Source organism: Denticeps clupeoides, chromosome 5 (genome assembly GCF_900700375.1).
Source record: "Denticeps clupeoides chromosome 5, fDenClu1.1, whole genome shotgun sequence".
Classification (NCBI taxonomy): domain Eukaryota; kingdom Metazoa; phylum Chordata; class Actinopteri; order Clupeiformes; family Denticipitidae; genus Denticeps; species Denticeps clupeoides.
Genome location: NC_041711.1, coordinates 32,521,496 through 32,536,952, shown reverse-complemented (window position 1 = coordinate 32,536,952; position 15,457 = coordinate 32,521,496). Strand labels below are relative to the sequence as shown.

Below are 15,457 nucleotides of genomic sequence, written 5' to 3'. Positions count from 1 at the left end.
TTTCCTGTCACTGGTTTCAAGGGGTGGTAGTTGCCTGATGGGTAACACACTCGCCTATGAACCAGAAGACCCAGGTTCAAACCCCACTTACTACCATCGTGTCCCTGAGCAAGACACTTAACCCTGAGTGTCTCCAGGGGGGGACTGTCCCTGTAACTACTGACTGTAAGTCGCTCTGGATAAATGCTGTAAATGTAAATGCTTTCCCCGAAATCCTTTCCCGAAGGTTTTACTGTTGCTGTAGATTTTTTGAAAGGAACATCTGGCCGCTATAAATTTGAACGCATCTCTCCGCAATATGCAGATTTATTTAACGTCCATGAAGCTGATCGCCTAAGCCACTTTGTTCTGTTGAGACACATTACCAAGTTAATGCATGTAATTTATCCTTGGACGCGGGACACAGGACATTTCCGTCCATAACGACCAAGACAGACATGGCACGCACAAGCTATTAATCCACGCATGAAGCCAGGGCGCATTTCTCTCCCGGGTCTCCCTTCCATCCACAGACAGCGTGAATGAAGATGATCCTTTAAATAAATACCAGTGAATGGGCTAATTAAATAGCTGAGCCGTCACAGGGTCCCGTTCTCTGGCCCAAGTGGGAAACAGCCCATGCCATCATTCCGAAAAATTCCTCACGCAGAAGAGCAGTGCCACACACTTCCCAGGTTCAGGATAGGGACTTTTTTGGGGGGTTTTTTTAAGCACACCTTTGGCTTTTGTCCTGACATGTTTGCGGATCGCGTTGCTCATTAGTCTCCGGTTTCCCATGGCCAGTTAGCTTGAGCCGTCACTGGTTTCTTTCATAGTAGCTGTGTTAATATTCATGAGTATTCGCTTTGGTGCACGGCCTGACAGGGTGTGGCGTGATTTGGTAGAATTGTTTAGTCTACTCAGAGAGCGGGAAAGGGAACTTGACTTCAGGGATTTTAAGAATTGTCCCGCAAACGGAGTTTAAAAAAAAAAAACGCCTCTAATTTGGTTGCAATACTGAGCGCCTGGAGCTTTCACTCCATCACCGGCCTGGAGCCTGTCGGGAGAGGTGCAGCGCTGAGCGGCCGCGGGGAGAAGGGGCGTAATGGCGTTACTCATGCTCTCCTCACAGCATCTGTCAGACACTACATGTGGCTTTGACAAATGGCATCCATAAGCCCAGCTTGGCCCCCTCTAACCAACTGGCTGGTCAGAGAAAACTTCGAGCCTTTCGCTCTAACAAAGTCCTCCACACAAAGTAATGCATTCAATGCCTGACAGTCTGGTAGCTCTTTGTGCAAATATTTGAATCCACATTGTAGCTTCAGCTCCGTTCTAACTACCTCCACTTGTTCGTGAATAATGAATTGCACAATTACAGACTGTGTTATCGGTGTTTTTTCACTCACTCACTCACTCACTGCTCAGTCCTACTCAGCGTGGTGCCTGCTGGAGCCCATATGGGACACTGGGCCCAGGGTGAATCACACACACCATTTACTCACACACACTCATACCTACAGACTTTAGAATGTTAAGCAGTACTGTCCCAGTGCCAGGGAATAAGAGAAAGCCAGACTGAAATTTACTGAATCTGTTGATGGAACTGAGGTTTCTGCACGTGCTTTAAAGGAGTCGTGGCTGTTAAAGTTAACCTGTTAATCTTTGTCATTAATTTAGTATCATGCCAAAATAAATGAGTGCAATTAACGCAGTCACATTTCTTTTTATTTCTTGTGTTGGGTCTGACTTGTGACTGATAGGTTTAAATCAAGCATGCATTATAGAATTAAATGTACAATTAATCAATTGATAGCCAAACCGTTCAGAAATGTAGCCTGGTAGCAGCAAATGGCTGTAAATGAATAGAATACCTGCACACAACCACACAAACAAAAGCGGGTGGAGCCCCGTTCCCCTCTCAGACAATCAAACTACATCACTGTTATGCTTATTCCAGCTCTGCTCTCAGGAGGGGTGAGAAGGTGACCCAGAGAACAGCGAGGGCCAAAGTGTCTCGAGCCATTAGAGCTGTAAAGCATGCACACAGGAAGAAGGTCCACAGCCTCTTCCAGGACGGCAGAGACTCGTGGCATCCAGGCTGTTGCAAACCGTAGGACCACAACATTTGTCTGTGACAGTGCCGCCTCGCTACCGGATGCGCTGAATTACTTCTACGCGCCGTTTGACACACAGAACACTGTGAGTGCGAGGAAATCCAACCCTCCTCCCGGTGATCAGGTGCTGTGTCTAACCACCCCAAACATTAGGAAAACTCTCTAAAGGCTGACAGGGCAGACAACATCCCTGGAAGGTGAAGTGAAGTGATTGTCATTGTGATACACGGCAGCACAGCACACTGTGCCACACAGTGAAATGTGTCCTCTGCATTTAACCATCACCCTGAGTGAGCAGCAGGCAGCCATGACAGGTGCCCGGGGAGCAGTGTGTGGGGACGGTGCTTTGCTCAGTGGCACCTTGGCGGCTCAGGATTCGAACCGGCAACCTTCTGAATACGGGGCCGCATCCCCCACGACATCACATCCTCAAGACCATGGTGGGTCTCATCAGCAAGAACAATGAGTCAGCCTACAGAGAGGAGGGGCAACGACTGACGGACTGGCATAAGGTCAATAATCTGTTTCTGAACATTAAACAAAAAGAAAGAATTGATTGTTGACTTTGGAAGGGAACAGAGGAACCACTCTCAACTGAACATTGATGTATCTTGTGTGGAGATTGTCAAGAACACAAAGTTCCTTGATGTTCATCTTGAGGAGAACCTCTGCTGGGTTCTCAACACCAGCGCGACTGTCAAGAAGACCCAGCTGCGTCTTTACTTTCTGCAAAGGCTAACAAAAGCAATCTCCCATCCTCACCACCTTTTATAGAGGGGCTATTGAGAGCATTCTGACCAAGCATTCAGGCCCTCACTGCTAGACTTTCCACAGGCCATCAGACAATTGACACACAAACACTACCTCTGTTATGGGATCTAAAAATATGTTCTATTCTGCGGTGGTATTTGCACTATTTTTACTTTTCCCCTTACAACACATTCCACTAATTTAGTTCTGTCTGTCTTCTTGTTGTATACATGTTTTCGTTGCATTTACATTTGCGGCATTTGGCAGGTGCCCTTATCCAGCGCTTTCCTGTTCACAACTATGAATACGATCATTTTATTCACTCTGTTTCACTGTGTAAGAGCGTTACAAGTTAGATTAAATATTCTCTAAAGAGGAAGGTCTTGAGGTGCCGTTTGAAAATACTCAGTAACTGAGCTGTTCTGACCTCGAGGGGAAGTTCATTCCATCACCGAGGGGCCAAGACGGAGAAGAGTCTAGATGAGTATCTTCCTTTTACCTTCAGAGATGGAGGACCAGACAAGCAGTACTGTAGGGTCGGAGAATGCAGGGTGCAGTGCGAGGTATAATAAGGGCTCTGGGGTAGGATGGTGCTATCTTATGTTTGGCTTTGTATGCAAGCATCAGAATATTGATTACTGATGTGGGGACAGCTACTGAGGGCCAGTGGATGGAGCGTAGCAGTGATGTGAATTTGGGAAGGTTGAAAACCAGTCGTGAGGCTGCATTCATGGGTGGTAGTAGCCTAGTGGGTAACACACTCGCCTATGAACCATAAGACCCAGGTTCAAATCCCACTTACTACCATTGTGTCCCTAAGCAAGACACTTGATAAATGGTGTAAATGTAAATTCTGTTTAGTTAGTAGAGGTTGAAAGGGAGTTAGAAGGGAATTACGGTAATTCATTCATGAGATTGGGGATGTAAGATCTAAGTCGAGAAGAAGAATTGGTTGTCTATAATTATAGGAAGCATGTACATCTGCGGGATGAAAAAGAGTTGTGTGTCACAGGCACGGGAGTGGTATTGGATAACCCATGTGAGGAAATGACCTCACCAAGCATAGAGGGAGAAAAGGAGAGGACTGAAAACTGAGCCCTGAGGTATGCCAGGGGAGAGTCTGCGCAAGGCAGATGTGGATCTATTCCAAGTCACTTGCTAAGACCACTTATCAAGATAGGAATCAAACCACTGCCATGCTGATCCCCGAATTTCAAGTCTCTTCAGGATAGAATTTAGAGTCTTGTGGTTGGCTGTATCAAATGTTGCAGAGAGGTCAAGGAGAATAATAACTGATCTGGCCGCATGTAGCTTCTCAGAAACACCCAGAAGGATCAGTCTCAGTAGAATGACCTGCTCTGAAGCCAGACTGGTCCAGGAGGTTGTTCTGAGACAGATGAAGTGATAGCTGATTGTAGACACAGTGCTCAATGACCTGAGAAAGAAATGAGGGAAGAAACAATAGTCGATATTGCAGGATCAGCAGTGGGTTTCTTTTGGTTTGTAGAACGCTGGCTGTTTTAAAGGCAGTTGGCACATGACCAAATGTAATTAAACCATTTATGATGTGAGAAATTAAGGAGATAAAATCAGACGACTTTTTGCACTGCCTGGGTCCCATGTTTGCACTTTATGTAGCCCGGTTTGTCTGTCACACACATGCACATTATGTCAGTACGTAACTTTGTTTGAAGGTTACGTGTAGAAGAGGAACTTTTATTCACTTTTATTTCACTATGTACTGTCCGACATGCATGTAGCTGAAATGACAATAATGCTCACTAGAGAGAACAAAAATCAGTTCCACTTGAATGCTGTTTTTGTTAAGCCAAGTCTGTCCCTGAACAAGCTTCATTCATTATTACAAAACCCATTTCCATCATTTCAGTAGAGCAGAAAACAGTTGCACAGAACGAAGAATCAAGAAAACTGGTGAATCATTATTATCAATAACTATTAATGTTTTTGTAATTTTTCATGGAAAAAAATGACATTTCTAAATTACCCTTAATTTTTGAACAGTAGTGTGTGTGTGTGTGTGTGTGTGTGTGTGTGTGCATTTATGCATGTGTGTGTGTCATATATATATATATATGACACACACATTTTAATGCAGTTGCAAATGATGCCGATTCTCATCTACGTATTTTTGGGAAGGAAAAGGCTTTGTGCTGCATTGCTTTCTCTAATGGCAAAGCCCCCCCTCCATCGCTAGTATTACCCCAGATATAAAAACACTGGCAAAGAGCTCAACTCACTGACCAAAGAAATTCACCTCAGATTGAATTTTCCAGGAATGTGCTCGTGTTAATGTGCTCCATATTATTTTTGGATTAGCTGCTTCCGTGGTTTGTGAAGTGGCACGTAGCAAATCCTCCATTTAACAGGGTCGGACGGATGGAAACATCACCCTGAAGTGCTGTGTCTGAATGGTTTCTACAGTTCTGGTTTTGATGGTTTGTGCACCACCATCTTGCGTGGTTGCAGCTTTGCTTTGTACACTCTCTGTGGATATTGTAATGGTCTGATTTTGCTCTGTCCAGCATTTGCATTCTGAGAACCTAACTAAAAAGACATTATTTTCCACCATTCTCTCGTCTGTCTGACCCTCCCTTTCACCCTTTCCGCACCACACGCTCAACCTTTAGGAAAGCTGTTAGTCTGCAACAGGCCACCGCGTCCCATCTCAGAGCCTCCCTCAACTCATTAGTGTGCCCAGTGGTCTTCACTCGTCCCATGCCAGGGAGCTCTCGTCAGTCCAGCCTGAAGCGAGTGCTGAGTAGGTGCCGCTGTCTGCTATAGAAAGCATGTCTCAGCGGTCTCTCGGCACTTTTAATGGCGCACATAACAACGCTTCGAAATATCTGCAGGTTTCGCCTGCTGTCGTGTCGGTGCCTGAAGAGATTTTACAGGATGGCTCTTCAGGGAGATAATTGTGGTGTGTAACTTTGACTTGGGTGGAAAATTCAGCCCTGCTTGTCTATAAATTTACCCACAATTCTCTGTTCTCAAATCTAGCGTTTGGTCGTGTTTTGGTTCGGCAGCAGTGTTTGGGATTTGATTCGAATCGAGATCACCTCTTTTTGTGGGTCTCATTCAATGTGTTTTCTTTATTTTCATGACCATTTACGTTGGTAGATTCTCACTGAAGGCATCAAAACTATGAATGAGCACATGTGGAGTTCTGTACTTAACAAAAAGTGGAGACCTGACCTCCACAGTCACCGGACCTGAACCCAATCCAGATGGTTTGGGGTGAGCTGGACCAACAAGTGCTAAACACCTCTGGGAACTCCTTCAAGACTGTTGGAGAAGCATTTCAGGTGATGACCTCTTGAAGCTCATCGAGAGAATGCTAAGAGTGTACAAAGCAGTAATCAGAGCAAAGAAACTAGAATATAAAACATTTTCTCAGTTATTTCACCTTTTTTTGTTAACTACATAACTCCACATGTGTTCATTTATAGTTTTGATGCCTTCAGTGAGAATCTACCAACGTAAATGGGCATGAAAATAAAGAGAACACAGGTGTGTCCAAACTTTTGTCCAGTATTGTATATAGCTGGGCCTCCAAATGCATCAATAATCATATGAAGTTTTTTACAATAATCAATGAGTGAGAGGGCGAAGCTGCACCTGGGGAGGAAGGCGTGGCTCCAACAAGCAGCAAGCTTCGCTGATTGCCCCATCACGAATGATGGAGAGACAGCCAATTCAGAGGCGATCGCTTAGCGCGCAGCAGCACTAAGATGAATTGACCAATTTGTGTGGTGTTGCTGCTGTTTCACGCAGCGTCCCTGTGGCAGCTGTGCTGGACTGCTGTCTTCTCCGAGCTTTATTGCACACGAGAGGCAAGACAGAGCCCTGCGCAGGGAGTTCATCATCCTGGTGCTTTAGTACGAGGCGTGACAAGAAGCCTAGAAAAATGAAGCCTTCGTCCTTCTCCTGCCTTTAAAAGAAGAACACATTGAATTATGACTTTGCTCCACTGCTCCTTTGTGCTCTCCATCTTTCTGATCTCCATTTTCCGTTCCCTTCCTTTTCTGCGGACCCTGTGCGCATGGGAGACGGATCTTAAGGGCATAAGGGCAATATCTCACTCATTTGATTAGCGCAAGGGAGCTGGGAACGAAATGAAATAACATCGAGCAGATATACCTCCGGGGTAGTTGGCGGTCTGTGTGGCTGTGCGCGTTTGGCTGGGTGCTTCTTTGTGTCCCTCTTCCCCGCATTTCATGGCTCGCGTTGTTCCCTGCAGATTTGCACGAATTCGTCTTCTTCTCATCACTGATGTCTTTTGACTGACCCCAATCCAGAGGCCAACTTGCTCTAGTGCTCACACACAGCGCATTTCTTCATGTCTATTTTTTTACGTACTGCTTGGTTTTTTAGTCTCTAAACTGACCTGGGTAAAGCACCTCTGCGTTTTGGCTGGACCGTCCCCTGAGATGAGGACTTTCTTCAGCACGATGGAGGTATCGCAGTGTCCCCGGACAGTTCTCAGCTGGACACCTCCCTCTGGTTCATCAGGTCTCGCATCTCACATCTTTCCTTTGTCAAAGAGCCTTCTAGAGCCGTTCCTCTCAAATTAGTCAATTAAGTGCTTTGACATTTTGCTGCTGTGCTCACATGCAACGTTTCATTATTTGCATTTGAGTCGTGTGCGCGTTTCACGCATGGACTGTTTCTTTTGTCACTGACATTAGGGATCTAGCCTGGGGCTGATCCGAAATCCAAAATGTCAGCAAAAAGCTACGCAGAAGAACAAAGCCAGGCACGTCACATGACTCAGTCAGGTCTGATGATGGGAACAGTAAAAATTCAAAAAAAAAAAAAAAAATCAACAGGTGGCAGGTGAACGTTCAGCTCATGAGGCAGTGGTGGCCTAGAGGGTAAGGAAGCGAAACCGTAATCGTAAGGTTGAAATCCTGAGCCACCGAGGTGCCACTGAGCAAGGCACCGTCCCCACACACTGCTCCCCGGGCGCCCACTGCTCACCACGGGTGATGGGAGACACATTTCGTTGTGTCGCCGTGTGCTGTGCTGCAGTGTGTCACAATGATCCTTTCACATATATCACTAACTATCATATCCCTATCCAAAAACAGCAAGGATAACAATGCCAGGATCAGCAGTGGTTATGTGCAGTATGTCATGCATCCACTTGTTGCAAGCTCTGATATGGAGTGTTTTCCGCACAGTTCTACACTCATGCAGGAACCCCATCCCGCCCCATCCTTCATTTCTCAGTTCAGAGCCCTGTGCTGGCAGGTGTGGAGGTGCCGGTGCCTGGCGTGAGATTGCCTAGACTGGGATTTTGGTTGGTAATGAGAGGCAACACCTGAAGAAGCTGATGGAAAGCAGTTGGGTGTCCTCAACCTGAAAAATGTGTGTACATGTATTACACCGCATATGGTAGACAACGTTCGCAATGAAAAAATCCCTGATAAACGGCATGAGAGACCATAGTTTGTCTTCACGCACAAATCTACACTATGTTAGACAGCAGAAGGCTTAAAACAAATGTAACGAACTGAAAAGGTGGTGGAGAGGAAAAAAAATGGATGAAATGAATCTGTGATAAAGGTAAGGGTTTGTAATTTGATTTCACATCCATTAAACTACACTTTAAATGGGTGTGGCTTATATCAAAAAGTATTTTTCAAATATTTTACATTTTAGAATTTTTTGAAAGAGCTACACATTTGTAATCTGAGGATGGGCCCAGATTACCGGCCTGTAGTGTATTTACAGTCTTTGCTCATGAATATTTGCATATGTATTTGACCAACAAACATACTTTATATTCAAACCAAACATGATGTCCACACATCCATCCTCCTCCCATCCAAACACAAATCAGAACTGGAAGAGTGAGGGCATTCGCCATGGCCCAGAAATGAGCACTGCACAGTCCAAAAAAGTGCAATAATCTTATTGGCTTATTTGCATTCGAAAATGTGAGAATTTGTCACGTTTCCTTCATTACACTTCACAAAGGCATTTACAACATAGCTTTCTTGTGGCCATTATAAATAAATCGAACATCGAATTCCTTGAAGGAATTGTTTGTAGATATTTGACTCTCCCCTTTACTTCTCACACCTCTAATAAGTGAAGAAATCTCACATGCTGCCCTGGCACGGATGAGGTGGGGGTGCAGCTTGGGTGGGCAAAGCTTTTTTTTTTTATGCCCATTGTGTTTTAGCTGAGAAGATATTTTTCCTGAGGAACACACCGGAAATGGACAGCAGAGATGATGAAATAACCATGCAACTGTGTGGTTAAAATAGCCTGTTCTGTTTACTCCTCCAAATCCAGGCGTGCATATGCCCTTCAGTCAGCAAATCTGAGAGTCCCTACATCAATCACTAATCAAAACCATTTATATAATCATTCGAAGGTTTTTTTTGTCTTTTGCTGGGAAAATACATAGAATAGACTTTGATATTGAAATCATGTAACATTGCCAATCTCCAAGTGATTTTATTTAGCATCTGATTGCTTTTATTAGATCATCTTAAGAAGCTTGAATGTATTTTAACAAAGTGTCTCTGGTCCACGCCTCCAAACTACTTTTCTTTTCCAGGTACTATTTTTTCCATGTATGCTATCCAATAACCTTTTTTAGATCAACAACTCAAGGGTTCACAAACTTTTTCCACTAGCAATGTGACTTACATATGGTTGTTCTCAATAAATACATTTGTATGTTAATATTTTAGACACATTAAATTGTCAACACCCTTGACTTGGATCAACATCTGATCATATTTTATGACAAATTCATTTGGAAAACCCTGATTTTCAAAAAGGGTTCACAAAAATGTCCTTGCCACTGTATATTCAAATGTAATACTGCATTGCAAAAACATGTCACATGATTCAATACCATTTCATGAATTTATATAAGAAAAACAGAAAGTTTATTGTTAAGAATATAGATAGCTTTCCACATAAATTAAGTGTTTGCTAAATATATATTTTTTTTATTTAAAAAAGTTTGAATGTGTTTTCTGGACCATCTGCACAATATGAAGTGAAATGAAACAAAAGGTCTCTGGTGCAACAACCCATCAGAACAACACAGGGACAATAATGCATAGTTTAGATACTGCATCATGCTAAATTACTAAAGGAAAATTCACTCTCTGTCGCATTGTCACATTTAATGGTGCCTTGGACATTTGAAGTGCTGCCTGATATTGCACTATGTTGATGTAATGCAGTTAGAGTTGAATTTAAATGCACCCCCTCAGCATTATAAATAGTGTTGGAAAATGTAGGCCATGTATATAAGTGTAGGTATGCTGTTTCTTTAACAGTGTTAGTTGAATGGTTTTATGTAAAACATGTACAAAAGTAGGAAGTCATACATCACTGCCCCCCTTTTAAATACCTTGATACAGCCGCTGTTTCCCTTCACAACACGTTAAACAACTTTCCCATTCACTGTATGTTTTCACCCTTTAATAGATAGAATATTAAAGTGCTTTTTTTCATGCTGGAATTTTAGCATCACAACTACAAAATGTTCTCTGTCCCCTAAATCTGATGGATAATGTACAATGGATAATGGATAATGTACATCTGATGGAACATGTTGAGTGGAACACGAGTGGTAAAGTCATCAAATGTACAAATGAGCTTTTATCGGAGTACCCGCCACTGGTAACCGAAGATGGTGTAATTGCTTCGAATGCCAGTCTATCGAGGTGAAGCTGAGTTCCTGCTCTGCACCACACATCTGATATCTACGCTTCACACTCGGGTTACGCAGCACTTGACGAATATTGCATTTCATGTGTCACACCGAGAAGCGATGTTTGACAGGGCCTTCTGTGTCTATGGTAAGCTCCTTTATTCTGCTGAGCACACCGCCATTTTCTGGTTCGGCATAAGAATGGAAACCGACAAGACACTTACTTCAAGACCGCGATAGCCACTTGACAGCAGGACCCAGAGATTGTAAACAGAGATATGGCAATATTTCCAAGACCACTCAAGTTTCACGGGCTAGCGTGAGATGACTTGAGGGCCCGTGTGACATGTTCTGCTTTGGATGTTAGGAGAGGCTGCCTTTTCTTTGTAAGCTAATGTGCAAGGCACTGTAACTCGAGTTACTTGAAGACTATGTAATTCTGTTACACTTGAACCCTTTCATGGGCTAATGTCTACTTCCTGCCAAACTGAGCTCTGACACTGGAGAGACCAGCTTTTAGACAATGAGTCCCAGACACAACAGATCATGAGTATCTATTGTGTCTGGGACTCATTGTCTAACATTATTTAGTGAATCTAGTACACTGAACATTAGTACACTTACATCATTGTCATGTAGTGTATGAGACCTGGACACATGCATGTGTGGAAGATCTTACACTATAAATTCCAAATAGGCACCCCAGGATACTGCCTTGGTTCTCAAACTGTAGTAGTGGTATTCACAACTTCTGTGTGTTTAAATGCAGCGTAGTTTTTTTTATATCCTCAATGTAGTACAGTGAATATCAATAATATTTAAATTAGGATTAAGTAGTCTTGTCTGCAAAATAGTTAAATAGGCCTACGCCTCTGTTATGTACTGCTAGCCACATGGAGAGACAAATATTTTTGGAGGTGAGACTCATTGTGAAAATTGTGAGAACCACTGGGCTACTGTTTATGTGTAGTGGTTTTCCTAGTGGGCATGGAAGCGGACCCATAATCCATAAATTTGCCGGTTTTAGCCCAGAGAAGCCAAGGTGCCACTGAGGTGCAACTGAGCAAAGCACCGTCCCCACACACTGCTCCCCGGGCGCCTGTCATGGCTGCCCACTGATCACATTTACATTTACAGCATTTATCAGACGCCCTTATCCAGAGCGACTTACAATCAGTAGTTACAGGGACAGTCCCCCCCTGGAGACACTTAGGGTTAAGTGTCTTGCTCAGGGACACAAGTAAGTGGGATTTGAACCTGGGTCTTCTGGTTCATAGGCGAGTGAGTTACCCACTAGGCTACTACCACCCATCCATCTACCAACCATTGCCCCCACCAAGGTTAAAAGCAGAGGACACATTTTGTTGTGGCGCAATGACAATGACAATCACTTCACTTTCACTCTTTTTTTGAGAAGCTATTTGAAGAAATTTTAATAATTCAGTTTCCATACATTAAACACTTACGCATGCATGCATACTGTCATGCATATATAAGAATATGAATATATTTTTGTATGTGTATGTATTCCAGTGTTTGTGTCTATGTGTCAATGCAAGTAAAAAATAAATGTAAATTTAGCTCTAAACGGGCTAACACACACACACACACACACACACACACACTTACTCACACGTGGAGTGAGAGAGCTATATTAAAACTGGCTGTCTCTCTCTCTCTGTCCTTTTCATGACAGGGATGTTGTGTTTTGATCCTTGGGGAACTCAATATCTTTCCTCACTTCAGGGTTTCCTGAGTTTTTTTTTCATTTGTAGTTTAAAAAAAAAAAGATATTCACATATTTTACATGTACAAGTTCCCCATCATCCGGCCTTGAGGCCTTCTCAGCCTGCTGTTTGCTGCGTCACTGCAACGCTGAGGTCATTATTCTCTTAGACATGCTCCAGTGATCTACATCACATTACCAGATATTTATTAATACTCGCCCAAGGGCACATCTGTGATGTTTCCCATGCAATGTTTTCCATGATTATGGAAAAAGGGAAATCTCCTTGTTTTCATATTTTGGGGATGATATATGTATAGTATGATATTTGGATTTGAAATGCCTTTAAAATGTATCAACATGTATTTTCTTACTGATATCAGCTTTGCTACCAGCTCTTTGTCAGAAGGACACGGAAGTGTGTTTGTGAGTAAGAAGAGAAAAAGATAATGGAAATCCCACCACAATCACCTCTTTATCACCCACTTAATGTCTGAATTGGATTGAAATTGTGTTCAAGCTGAGCTGGCATTTGCATTCCAGACTGAAGTGGCTGCTGCACTGAGGTCCTGCAGCAAACACTCGTCCTTCACACAATAGCTTAGTGAGTAGAAGATAAGTAAATATGACCCTTTCTGTGGATGTAACTGCATATTTGAATAATGCACTCAAGTCAAGGTAACTGCATCAATATGGCCTGAAGACAATGGTGCATGAAATAAACAGACATCTCCTGATAATGAACAATTAATCTCCTTTCTGTTTGTGCACAGGTCAGAGTGACTTTAAAGAGATTTAAATAATTTTTAAGGCTGTTAACCAAGTATCAACACGAGTGTGAATATTTATGAAATATCGAAGTTTTAATTTAAAAATGGCATTTTATGGCATGACAGTAGTCCAAAAATCTACTGTTTAAGACCATCTGAGCTGGTACAACGTCATGTCATGAGACTTATATCAGAATCAGACAACTTTATTAATCCAGAAGGAAATTGCTTATGAGAAAAAATGCTAATACCTTTTCATCAGAAATGAATGGATGTCTGACACACCTGCCTCACACATGGTTTTTGAACGATTCTTGACCCATTACTTTGGACACTGTGTGTACAAAGTGCTCAATTCAGATCTGATCTATTAAATAAAATAAAATAAAAATATCTGGTCTCTTCTCCTTGTATTATCTGGTGTATTAAAAATACACCCGATTGAAAAAGCAAGGACATCATTTCCATAATTAGATCTGCTATTTAGGGTTCATCTGTCCATTGCCACCTCACAGAGGCCACAACACTCTTGTGGGCCAGTCACAACATGACCGCACAACCTCTGTTTGAGGTTCAGCCAAGAACAGCCTGGCAAAGCAAACCAGCCAAGCTATCAGATTTACTCAAGGGCCATGGACACATGTGTCTGGTTTCAAGACTCTTTGATGCATGTCAGTTTGGACAAGACTCACTTAAACCACAAGAGACATGAGCCAGATACACTGGTCTCATCCCATTTGTCCACACTCGGTTTGGTGATGGTTTGGGGAACACAAGATCTAGAAATGTATGGTTTTGCCTTCAAATTTTGCAGTCCTGTTGAGTATATGCGCAATGTGCTTTAAAAGCAGTTCTGATTCGATTGAGGCAATATCACTTCATGACTTACAGGACTTAAAGGATCTGCTACTGATTGCTTCAAAGATCTAAACTGTAAATGGTGGAATAATTACATTAATACATTGTAGCCTAGTGGGTAACACACTCGACTGTGAACCAGAAGATCCAGGTTCAAATCCCACTTACTACCATTGTGTCCCTGAGCAAGACACTGAGCAACCCTGAGTGTCTCCAGGGGGGGACTGTCCCTGTAAATACTGATTGTAAGTCGCTCTGGATAAGGGCGTCTGATAAATGCTGAAAAAAAGGTTCCTGTAGGTTCCTTTGCATTCTGTTTTAATTTACATTTTACACAGGGTCCCAACAACGCAAGTTTGATGGTTTCAAATCCATCCATATTTGCAGTGAACTAGCAGCCATAAAAGGAAACAAATGCACAATTACATTTCCATGTACTGTAGGGATAGACCAAACGTGACCAGTCGCTGTGCACATTGTACTGTGTTTGCATTGACTAGCAATGTACTAGTATGTAAAGTCAGAAATTGGGAAATTTGCATGATTAGGTTGAATTTTTTGGATTCAGAAGCACATGGTTTCAATACCTGGATTTGAATCAACTTGACATAATACTACATGTCCTCCTCTGTGACGTCTAAACACTATTGCATCTGATATGCACACATTTTCTATATATTAGTGAAATATTTAGATTCATATTATGTTGTTAATAGATAAGTAGATAGATGTAAATAATTGTTAATAAGTAAAACAGCAGGTAGTGTAAGATATCATCTGTACAAAGAAATCCAATCTCCTGAAGATAACAATCTGTTAACAAACCTCATCACACATTTCAATAACCATGTGAGACTTAAGTAAGTCTGGAATCAGTGAGACGGAGCGGCCCGGCCAGAGGCTGGTATGTGATGCCCCTGCCATGACACACTCAGCCTTCACAAGCACAGAAGGATGAGGCTGCTGGTTTGAGTTTTGCCTTTCCCTCAATTAGATTTAGTGCAGAAAATGAATGGACAGATAAATAAATCGCATTGCCTTGCAAAAACATTTTCATGCGGTTCAGACAGTCGATTCTCTGAGCTCGGCCCTCGTTGGATTGGCAGGGCTGTCAGCTCGAATTTGTCTTCGTTTACCGGGACGGTCCTTTAATAAAGTTCAACGGGGGAAGGCAAGGAATGGCACACAAATGCATCGCATCATAAATCAGCTCTCTCGCGCAGCGAAAGCAGCAATAAAAGGGAGCCGGGTGACACCAGCGAGGAAGAGCGGTCCACAGCCTGCGAAGGAAGTCGCTCGAGTTACCGCCCTCTGACCTGGAACTGGAAAGCAACACCGAGCCATCGAACCGCACAGAAGACAGTGGCGGCCGGAGCCTCTGCCGGGTACCTGCTGAGCGGCACCCGCCACCGCCGGGGGTAATTAAGGTTCGCGCCGATCTGATAACGGAGCAGCCGTGACCTCCATCGCTCAGCATGGGGAAGGAGCCAGGGAATATTAAGCACCTTTCAGCAAACAAGAGCAGGGTGTTTGCTGAAAGACAATAAATGAACTT

General features: G+C 43.1%; 1 protein-coding gene across 1 annotated transcript in view; it reads left to right on the top strand.

Annotated features, from left to right (window-relative positions):
• ube3d (ubiquitin protein ligase E3D) overlaps positions 1 to 15,457 on the top strand; it is a 32,845-nt gene that overhangs the window by 12,106 nt on the left and 5,282 nt on the right. The window lies entirely within an intron of this gene.